The sequence below is a fragment of the Chanodichthys erythropterus genome, chromosome 17, assembly GCF_024489055.1.
Source record: "Chanodichthys erythropterus isolate Z2021 chromosome 17, ASM2448905v1, whole genome shotgun sequence".
Taxonomy (NCBI): domain Eukaryota; kingdom Metazoa; phylum Chordata; class Actinopteri; order Cypriniformes; family Xenocyprididae; genus Chanodichthys; species Chanodichthys erythropterus.
In genome coordinates, this window is record NC_090237.1 from 15,204,320 (window position 1) to 15,216,388 (window position 12,069).

General features: G+C 40.3%; 1 long non-coding RNA gene across 1 annotated transcript; it reads right to left on the reverse strand.

Moving 5' to 3' along the window:
• Nucleotides 1-1,221: 1,221 nt before the first annotated feature.
• On the reverse strand, nt 1,222-11,415 carry LOC137005080 (uncharacterized). Its single transcript, XR_010892204.1, has 4 exons — nt 11,337-11,415; nt 3,917-4,105; nt 3,448-3,753; nt 1,222-1,360 (listed from the first exon to the last, which is right to left on the reverse strand). It is a non-coding gene; the product is annotated as an uncharacterized lncRNA (long non-coding RNA).
• Nucleotides 11,416-12,069: the final 654 nt, after the last annotated feature.

Genomic DNA, 12,069 nt, shown 5'->3' on the forward strand with positions numbered 1-12,069 from the left:
TGTAAACAACTAACTAACAACTTTTATTTTTTGTTTCAGATACTGCATGAGATCCTGGACCACCAGCACAGATGGTCCTCAGCTTCACATCTTCAAGACAGGCCAGAGGAAGGTGATGCTCTCAACACAAGGGACAAAATATTATAGTGATGCACAGAATGATAAAAATGTGGAGGATTTAGATCATGTTTTACATGGTTAAAGACCACATACATTTTATTTTATATGTTATACTGTCTTGTGTCACCTGAAAGGAGAATAAAAAGTGTAAAACGCTAAACAAAATCTCATTCTTTTATGCTTTTTAGCATAGTACTTGTTTTGCATCTCAGAGACAAAGATGAAAATGAAGAAAATCAATAAATAATAAAATAAAGTGCTATACCATATAATAAAAATAGGATTTTTGGGGTAATGCAGTCTGTAAAACCTGTTTTTGCAAAGGACAATCCAAAGAACACTTGCATACGCTAAAATATCATTTTGCCTCCCTTCAGTTACATTTCAATAACTTCTGTTTAGAAGATGATAGATTCAAAATATTTTTTTCTAGTACAAGCTGTCACCTAGTGGAATCAAAGAAAACAATCAGCAGGTCCCTAGAGCAAACAGAACCTGATTTACAGATTTTCAAAAATAGGATTTTAAACAAAAAAAACAAAAATCGCCTATTTTTTAAGTGCTTATTATTTTCAAAAATAGGATTTTAAACAAAAAAAAACAAAAATCGCCTATTTTTTAAGTGCTTATTACAGTATTTTAAATGCATACAATGTAATTTCTGAAGTATTACAGTCTGATTTTGTTATTTTGAGGGGTTTTCTTTACAATGACACCAATATTTTACATTTCTCTCACTGTATGTGTGAAGGGTGAACATTTAAACTTTGGTATGTCAAATTCAGGCGGAAATCTAAAAAATGCCTCAGAGTGGAAGAGGTTAACCTGGAGAGCAGCCAAATCACAAAACTCTCTAAACTCTCTAAGGATATCGTCGCACACTGCCTCATTTACATGCTTAGCTTCAACAAATATGTGCAACATCCTTCACATTTGAGTTATGCAGAGTTCCTTACTTTCAGCCATGAGTCTTGGGTCAAGGCACTGGAGCCTTTTCCAGCAACTTGTCAAGGAGTGTGATTAAGAATTTCTTGCAGTCCATCTTCATCTCTAGTCTCTGCCTATCTGAAATTTTTTTTGGAAGACTTGAGTTGGGTCAGGGTGGCTTCTGCTGCAAACCCAATGTCAATCTGTGAACTGTCCTTGTGCAAACTGCTGTCTTGAAAAGGGACATGGAGGAGCTTTAGAGTGGATGTGGCCTCTTCCAGATGCTTTTCCTTCAGAAACAGTCCCTTGATGCCTATGAAAAAATAAAATTAAGGGATTTTATTCTTCAGTTTGATAACTTAATTTGCAAATTTACAAGCCAAATTAAATTTACAAATGTATCTTTTGAGCTAAAAACAATTGATATTTTACCTTTTTACCAACAATGAATATATTAAACTACAAGAATGAACATTACATGAAATATTAGCTAAAAACAAAACAAATAAAACTAATAGTAAAATAATAAACATGTTACTTTAACTTTTAATTTCATATATAAAAATAACAAGTGATCGTGCAGGCGCCTCCCTCAGGTTTGGTCAGTAGGTGACGCTCAATTTTAAAAGCTCTAAAAATAGCTCTAAAAAACGCGTCTCTCTCTAAACTGTGTTTTATTCCACTGCCCTGCATCTGACATTTCTAAACACAAAAACTTGCTATTTTAAAACTATTTAAACATATTCAAAATCTTGCTCTAGATTATATAATGGAAAACGTCAGACATGTCATTTTATTTTTGCGTACGTTTCTACATGTTTGTACTGCAGTGTATATAATTATGTAAGTAGGCTAAACATTACACATTAGCAATCACACAATTTATGTATATCCTTACTTTTAATCAGTTTGTACATATCACGGGAGAGAAATGGCAGCATTGCGTGGTCAGACCAAGGGTGTAACTTTGGTTTGAAAAGTGGGGGGGGCACACCCTCTAGGGGGGTCCGGGGGCATGCCCCCCCAGGAAGAAAATTTTGTACGTTTTAAAGATAAATTCATTAATCTGGTGAACTTGAGTTCAAAATAAAGAGCTCCAACCCATGTTGAGTATGCAAATTGAGCAAAGAAAAAGTATGTGCATTGAGTTGTACCTGCATCCACTGTTAAAAATAAATCATCCACTCGCTAAACGCCTGATGATATTCTCTGATTTAGATATCTGAACCTGATCATCCCATTACAATTATTCACATGCCCCCTGCAGGAAAGTTTTGTACATTTTAAATGTAAATGCATAAATCTGGTGCATTCTGAGAGCAAAATTAAGTGACTAGATCAATGAAGAAATTTGTTCTCTTGTAAACAATTTTGTGCTCTAATAGTATCTATTTATTGGTGATGGTAGGGCTCATTAGTCATGTACACAACATATGGTAGGCTAAAAGACAGTTCATAAGTGGTCAAACATGTAGAGTACACATTTAAACCATTAAAAATATGAAGCAAAAGAGGTTACCGTTGTTGAATTCATTTATTAGCAGGAGGGGCTTGTATCCATACATCTGTACTTGTGCAACTAATGGTCACTAGGGTGACAACCATCAAACAAACAAAATGTGGAACAATTACTAAGTTTGTGTGGGACAATGTGGGACATGTTACCAACACTTAAACACAACCTGAAGCTGTTATGTAATGTCTATCTAACTTAATAACATTTGTATTTTGTCTTTCAGCTGATAAAATTACTTTGTTCTTTAGTCGCTTCCAGAAAACACCATTACATCACAATATAACATAACATGTCTTTATTTTGCATGTAATTTAAAATAAACATCATTGACCCTAAAGACAGCAGTCATCATGCAGATAACTATTTTTGAATTAGGTGAATAGAAACTGGGGACATTTCCTATTCGAGTGGTCAAAATATCACCAAAATCTCATTTGTTATTATATATTTAAAAAACAGGGACAATACATTTTTGAATGTTTTTGTTTTTAATTGTTGCTGGTTCCTTATAGGCTATTATTACATTAATAATTATGATTTAGTTTTATTATTAGGATTTTTGTTTTGGTTTTAATACACTTATTTTTAGTGCTTTTTACACAATTGGGATCTGTCTGAAAGTAGTTGACAAAATGGTTTAGAAACCAAAAACTAAAAAATGAGACCATATTAAAGGGTTAGTTCACCCAAAAATGAAAATTCTGCCATTAATACTCACCCTTAAGGCCCGTACACACCGGGACGAATATCGCACGCGTTTATCGTCAGCGTTTTTCGAGACGTTTTTTGTGTTCATACCCAAACGATTTTCACCGGCGATGCGCCGAGTGATAGTGCAAATTCACTCCCTGACAGTGATTACATGCGTTTTAAAGTTGACCTACCATTTTCACGAATGCTTTTCGTCTTCACAACGACTCTTCTGTCTCACGTTAGTTCAGCCGGTCTCTGCAGCGCCGCTGCGGGAGGAAAGAGCTACTAGTGCGGCTAACAGGGAAATGAGCACCCACTTCGATGTTCTTACGGATACACTAAAACATTTATACCTTGCAAACAATATTAGTACAAAACAAAAAAGGCGATTACATGAGTTTTAAAACTGACCTACCAATTTCAGGTAATAGGCTTTTTGTCTTCACAACGGCTCTTCCCGCCTGTCTCGCGATGGTCCAGCCGGTCTGCCAGCGCCGCTGCGGGAGGAAAATTCTAGTTAGTGCGGCTCAAATGGGAAATGCTCACCCGGTCCGATGTTCATACATATATTAATTAACTCAAACGTATTTATACTTTGCAAATAACATTTGTATAAAACAGATAAGGCAATTACATGTGTTTTAAAGTATACCCACCTACCAATTTCACGTAGGCTACTCCGTCCTCGTGTAGCGGTTGTTCCTCTGCGTTGTGTTGATTTTTGATGGTGAATAAAAGAATTGTCCACACAAAGCTGGTTTTTAAACTGCTGAGGATTTAATTGTAGTGCCTGTGCAGCAAAACAAGTAAACAGACAGGCACCGTTATCCACAAATGCTCTTATTTTGCCTCTCCTCTCTGATGGCATTGAAGCAAAGAGGACGAACATACCACACACTTTACAACAAACATACACATAATATATTTAATAATATAACATAATAATAGTATGAGTAATAAAAATATTAATAATATAAGTCATATAATATAATAATAAATTCACAAACATATTCTTATATACCAATAATTCAAAAACAGCATTACAGTGTTTCTTGAATACTATTTAACATACCTGTGCAGCAAAACAAGTAAACAGACAGGCACCGTTATCCACAAATGCTCTTATTTTGCCTGTTAACCACAAAATACATGTTAAGTACCCCAGGTAGTTAACCACAGAACACACAATGAATGCAATATACAGTATATATAAAATATCTCTCCTAAGGTGTACAAAATATATTAAGTCTAAAATATATATTTAGTTTACAAAATATAATTATACATACACATCTTTTTAATTAAACACAATCAATCTATTATCTATCAATTTCTATTTATCTATATATAAATATTCCTTAATTGAGATGTTAGCCGCATAGCCGCTAACATATCCTTCACACACGCGACGCACACACTTTGCCGCCATCTCACGCAATGCACTATTCACCAGTAAAGAGAACTCAAATAAACTACATTTACCAGGTTGATAACACGAACTAATGGTCAAATATAACATTACACAGAATACTTTCTCATATTTGACCACACAGACATGACATGAACACTTATAACACATTTTAACATTTAATGAACGGAGCTCATGAAAATCGTACCTCTCCTCTCTGATGGCATTGAAGCAAAGAGGACGAACTTCAGATTGCGCTGCGTTTTGAACGCCTTAATTACGTATGACGTCAGCCGACGTACATACTATATTTAATAAAAGCACGCAACATTTTCAAAATAAAATGCCCCAAAACCATTAATAATAAAAACAAATAATATATATATAAAAAAAATAACAAAAATGAATTATAATCTGGTGTAACAACATATCCCTGCTACATCCACCCCCACTGTTTTACACCAGATTATGCATTACATACAAAGTCTTGCTAAATTAGCGAAGGATGCCACATTTTCTGAAATCACATTAGATTCGTTCAGTTCTGAACTATCTCTTTCGAGATTAAGGAAACCCAGGGGTAGCTAATCCCCAAATAACCCATAGAAAACCATGCCTTGTACATAGTTCTACACATGACACCAACAATGTTCCCGTTAATGTAAACATACTCGTTACACTCGCAGATCATGTAATTAACGAAAACAAGCAGAAAAAAAAATAAAATAATAAGTCTTTTAACACTTTAACAAACCTATTTGTTGTTCTTAATTGAACAGTTCAAATTTCATGAATTTCATACACTCTCTGAGTTGACATTGACTGTATCAGTCTGTTAACTGGCTTAATCAATCTCCCAAATCTTGACCTAAAGCCATCTTGTAGACCAGAGACTCTTTCATTCCCCCGATCTTGCACACTGGACAATGTCATAGGAATTTCTGCAACAGTTGAAGTACACTCATCAACTTCAGAAACACAGTCATCACTTAGAACTGCTGATACAGAAGAATCATCAGACACTAATGAACATACAGATAAAATAGAGTTGGGCAAGTCGTCCGACTTTGCGTTACACACAGGTGCTCCAGACATCTCAGAGTCACATTTCACAACTGTCACCAATAGCTTCACTCTCATCAGCATTAGTGCACTCCACAGACTCTATTTGTGTCACATCTGTGGCAGCATCAAGATCTGCAACCCAGCGAGAGGTTCGATCGTCACTCCGAGTTTGATCATCTTCATCACATGACACACAGACAGTGGAATCCTCGACATCATCAACACCATCACTACCATCATTCCAAGATGGCACCGGCAGGAAATTGACAGGCATCAACAGATTACGATGTACGGTCTTGGTACGACCGGTCCCAGGATTTCTTATCTGGTAAGTGTTCAGTGCACCCCTTTTTCCCACAACAACATACACAACTTTTTCCCATCGGTCGGCTAACTTCTTTTTCCCTCGTTCACCCTTATTCGCAAGGAGTACTCTGTCACCCAACTCAAGAGAATGACCTTTACCCTTTCGATCATAATACTCTGCTTGTTTGGCTTGCTGTCTTTTAGCATGTTCTTGTGTGATTAACATTGCTTCTCGCAAGTCTTTCTCAAGAGACTGTACATACTTGTGAACATTAACGGTCTCATTATTCAGCATGACATTTTCGAACAGGATGTCCACTGGTAATCTTGGTGTTCAGCCGAACATCAAGAAAAACGGTGGAAACCCAGTGGTCTCATGTCTCGTACAATTGTACGCGAAGGTAAGATTGTTCAGCATCTGTGGCCACTTAACTTTAAATCTCGGAGGCAGCGAACGGATCATATCACCCAGGGTACGGTTAAATCTCTCAGTTTGTCCATTACCCATTGGATGATATGGGGTTGTGTGCGATTTACCCACACCCGACAATCTCAACAACTCGACCATAAGGGAGCTCTCAAAGTTTGCACCCCTGTCGGAATGTATTCGCTGTGGAAACCCATAAATACAGAAAAACTTGTTCCACAGGACACGCGCAACAGCTTCTGCAGTCTGATTTGGGCACACATAAGCACAAGCGAGCTTTGTGAAATGGTCAGTGACCACTAACACATCTACCGTTCTGTTGTTGGAATCCTCCGCTGACCAAAAGTCAATGCAAACCATTTCAAGAGGGGCACTCGTGTGAATTGATACGAGTGGAGCCCTTGCCTCTAGTTCAGGCCTCTTACTCAAAATACACCTCTGACACATTGACGTATGTCTTTATGTCTTCCTCCATAGACTCCCAGAAGAACCGCTGCCTAGCCAACCAGAGCGTGCGATGCTGACCCTGATGCCCAGCGTTATCATGCACTCCCTTCAGAACAGTACATCGAAGAGCTGCTGGCACTACAAACTGGTAAGTATTCTTCTTAGAAACCGGATTCTTAGACACACGGTATAAGACACCCAACCTTAAGACAAGTTTACCCCATTGGCGTAGTATTTTCACAGTTCTTTTAGACTCGAACACTTTTTCTCTGCGAGATGGACGTCTGCCCCTCTCCACAAAGAACTTCACTCTATCAATTGCAGGATCCTGACTCTGCTTTTCCAGCAATTCATCATGAGTTAGGCTGCGGAGCTCACTCTGCTCTACGTCTACCAAACTCTCTAAATGCTGAACTTACGATCCTCCAAAATCGTAAGGCGCCAGCTTCGCTACCCACCGTTGTTCACATGCATCCAGCTTGGGCTTTGTGAGGATGTACTTGAGTGGGTTATTATCAGTCCACACAGTAAATCTGTGTCCCCGCAGCCAGTGACTGAACTTATCACAAATAGCCCACTTCATCGACAAAAACTCAAGTCTGTGTGCTGGGTACTTCGACTGTGCATGATTCAAAGACTTTGACGCAAAGGCAATAGGCCTTGCCACGGCACAACCCTCCTGAACCTGCGACAAAACAGCCCCGAGCCCACTAGTGGAGGCATCCACAGACAACAGAAACGGCTTTGAAAAATCTGGGTGCGCAAGCAAAACCTGACTCACTAAGGCAGACTTCAAACTCTCCAGAGCTGCTCTGCAGTCATCAGTCCAATCTGTTGGAGAAAGTGCACGATTTCTTTTCAGTCGTTTTACACCCCTCCCCACTCTAGGTCTTTTCTGTCCTGTCAACAGCTGAAACAAGGGTTTAGCCAGCATAGAACAATTTTCTATGAAATGCTGGTAGTACACCACCATACCTAAAATGGATCTGATTTTACTCGCTGATGGCGTAACACAATCACTCTCCATCAAATCCTTCTCAGATATATTCACTATGGCATCAATTTTCGCTGGATCACTGGCCACCCCCTCTTCAGACACAATATGACCCAGAAATTTTACAGACTTCCGCAAGAACCTACATTTTGAAGGAGACAATTTCAAATTGTGGTCTTTTAGACGCCGAAATACCATCTCCAGCCTTTCCAAGCTCTCCTCTTCTGTCTTTCCGAAAACTAACAAATCATCTAAATAACAAAGAAGGCTCAAGAAATTCTGGTCACCAAACACAGTCAACATCATTCTCATAAATGTTGCTGGGCTGTTACAGAGTCCCTGGGGCAAACGATTGTATTCATGGAGCCCCATTGGCGAACAGAACGCTGTGAACTTCTTGTCATCTTTGTGCAATGGGATGTTATAGTACCTGGAAGTCAGATCCATAGTACTAAAGTACGCGTTCCCACCCAGCGCTGCAAGAACATCCGATTGGTGAGGAAGAGGATGAGCATCCTTCACCGTGCGTGCGTTCAACCATCGGAAATCGGTGCATATCCTTAAGTCACCGTTTTTCTTCCACACTAAAACCAATGGTGACGCATACTCACTGCTCGACTTCCTAATGATCTCCTTGTCCTCCATTTCATCTAAAGTCTCTTTCAACTTCAAGTAATGAGCAGGAGAAAGACGCCGGTATGGAAGACTAAAGGGCCGGTCGTCTGTAACTCTGATACGATGACAAAAACCTTTCGCCTCGCCACAGTCCAAACTGTGCCTGGAAAACACACACTCATATTTTTCAATGAGATCCACTAACTTGTTCTTCCAAAAAGGAGACACTTCACAATCCCAGACATTCAAGTCGCTCAGCCCCAGGTCGTCCAACCTGCCGTTACCGGTCAAACTTGCTCCTGACGTAAAGCCACCCACAGTAAGACTACCACATGACTTGTCAGAACGTACCGCACCTACATTTTGACTAAACACTCTGTCAGTGGTTTGATCGAGGTCCTCCAAAGCGACGCAAGGATACACATCGGCAACCTTCGCATTTTTCCTCAACACAATTTCTGCATTGGTCGGGTTGATCATCTTTACTGGAAGCCAGCCATCGCCCCACAAAGGTGAAACAACCCTCCCAATCAGCACATTCCGGTGCGCGCAACGTGAAGTACTGGGCTCAATGACTACTGTGCTCCCTACTGACAGTACTGACCCTGGAGGCAAACGACCCCAAACAAGATGTTCGCTCCTTGGCTGGAGTGTCACAGCTGACCTCAGTCTCAGAGTACCCACCTTGTCAGGAATCGAATCACCCCTCCATCTCTCAATACAAGAAAGCATGCGTAAAAATTGGCCATTTTCAGATTGCACAATCGAGTCAGGTCTCTTTACCACTTTCCAAAATTGGTCTATATGCTTCATCTGACTTATTAGAGGTTTCAAGACATTTGTGCCAAGTAAGATTGCGTCCTTTTGACCCCTTACAATCAGAACTGGGACAATGAAACTGACCCCGTACACTTCAAGCTTCAGATTGCACACACCATCTGGAGTAGTTTGTTTGCCACCACAACCCACCAAGACAATATCTGAAGAGCTCAGGATATCCCGGTCCAGCCCCCCAGCGTCTCCAAGTTGAGGAAGTACTTCCGCACTCAGAGTGGTCGCCATGGAGCCACTGTCCAACATCCCCCGAAGCTCAACTTTGTCCTGTAGTAACACTTGTATAAAATAAACTGTTACTTTGATCAACTTGCATGCTGTTCTGGAAAATGACTGTTTTTGTTTTGCCAACACTCTCACAAAGGAAGGAATATACAGACTCAAAATCATTCTCAGAGGAATTACACAGCCCCACTTCGCCCTCTGCCCGAAGGGAGCTGTCTAGTTTCCCTGAGACGCAACTTTGTCATGCTGACCGGAGCCCACCCTGGACGTTACTCTATGACTGTCGCAGTTGTAGCTCGCGTGTCCAGCCGCAAAACACTTGAAACACAAATTATACATTTTACAATGAGCAGTCGTGCTGTGCTCACTGCTTTGACACACTCTGCATTCTCGAATCTTATTGCCCGTTCGTTTAGGCCAGGGGCCTCGTACAGACTGAGTGTTGCACACTAACGCTTTTTCAAGCAAAGACAGGACTTTGTCCAATGCATTCTCGTCAGCTACGCCCCCACCCTGTTCAGACTTAGACGATGAGACAGGCACATCCACGTCTGGCTCTGAGACAACCGTGGTGAATTGTTTGACAGTGTGATTCGTCAACTTACGTTCCCTTAACAACTCGTCAAGCTGCTCCTGCACCTCAGATGCATTCCATGACTGTACAGGCTTACTCTTGAAAACGAAAGCTAACTCTTTGTCAGGGCAGTTACGAATGAACATAACGGCCACCTCTTTGCTCCTGTTATCCAGGGATCTGCCTTCCCACCTTAAACTCTGCTCTGCAACATCCGCTGCCTTGTTCAGTCTTATCCAAAAATCCCAAGCGCTCTCTCTGGGATATGGTCTCACAGAATAGAAGTCAGCTAAAGGAATACCTGAACTGCTCTGGTCCCCGAAGTGCTGCTTCAAAACAGAAAATACAGAGTCAACAGTTGGAGTTGTAGAACCATTGCGCAGCCATACTCTCATTACATCTCTGGCCCGCCCCATAACTCTGTTCATTATCTCATCAACCAGTTCAGACTCTGTCACATCAAGTTTGTTCAAATATACCCTCATCATGTCTTCCCATTCCAGGACTGAGTATTTGTCTGAACCATCTCCTCGAAAGTGTGGTGGTGCGGACACCTCAGCTTTCAGGATCAAATTCATTTTTGATGCGTCAATGACAGTAGTATTAGAGGGGTCAGTCACATGACCACTGGCACCTTCCTGTAACTTTCTAGCAGATGGATGATTAGAAAAGTCAGGCCTCATCATACTCTCTCTAATTGATTGCCCAATCTCAATACCAATTTGTCTTATGAGGTTACTCATTTGACCAGACATTTCTGACTCTTGAGGAGCGAATTCATAGTTACTGGCTGCAGCGATTGGACTACCGCACATTTGGACTCTGTCATCTGGGGAAAGACCAATTGCTCTACCCCGACCTGTACTACAGTACTCAGGATCTTCAAACAGCTTTGCTCTGTCAGGCGTATTCAAAAGACTGCCCCGCCCTCTACCAGCTGTAAACGTGTTGTCCCACCCCAAATCAATTCGTTTAGCAGCCATTCTGCTCACGCATCAGAATACTGTCTCAAAACACAAAAATATTAATAAAACAAAATAAATCAATGTAAAAGAAACAGTTTAAATTCAGAAAAGTGAAGGAAAAAAAAAATATATATATATATATATAAAAGGTGCAGTTCACTTTTTTTCTTCCAAAGTCCTCCTGTCAAAAAAAAAAAAGTCAATTGGTGCTGCAAAGTACCTTCATTTACACAGTTCAGTCAAAACAAGTTGGTGGCGACACTCCACGATGATCCAGCACGCTGCTCACTCGATCCACCTTAGACACAAATCACAGTTCGGTCTGTGCTTCGCCCACCTGCGTCTTCAGCGTTGAATTTCTGCAACACAGTACGTCAGCAGTCTCCTCCCAGACACAGCTCAATCCGTCAGACGCCCGAGCTCCACCGAAGAAACAGCAACAGATGACACAAGCCTCGTCTCGCCTCCAGCTCCCCTCATCGGTAGTCACACACCACGTCAGCAATCCCGGCGGTCGACAACGATCAACCAGTCGACGGGTCACGGCACCAGTTTTGTAGCGGTTGTTCCTCTGCGTTGTGTTGATTTTTGATGGTGAATAAAAGAATTGTCCACACAAAGCTGGTTTTTAAACTGCTGAGGATTTAATTGTAGTGCCTGTGCAGCAAAACAAGTAAACAGACAGGCACCGTTATCCACAAATGCTCTTATTTTGCCTCTCCTCTCTGATGGCATTGAAGCAAAGAGGACGAACATACCACACACTTTACAACAAACATACACATAATATATATAATAATATAACATATAATAATAGTATGAGTAATAAAAATATTAATAATATAAGTCATATAATATAATAATAAATTCACAAACATATTCTTATATACCAATAATTCAAAAACAGCATTACAGTGTTTCTTGAATACTATTTAACATACCTGTGCAGCAAA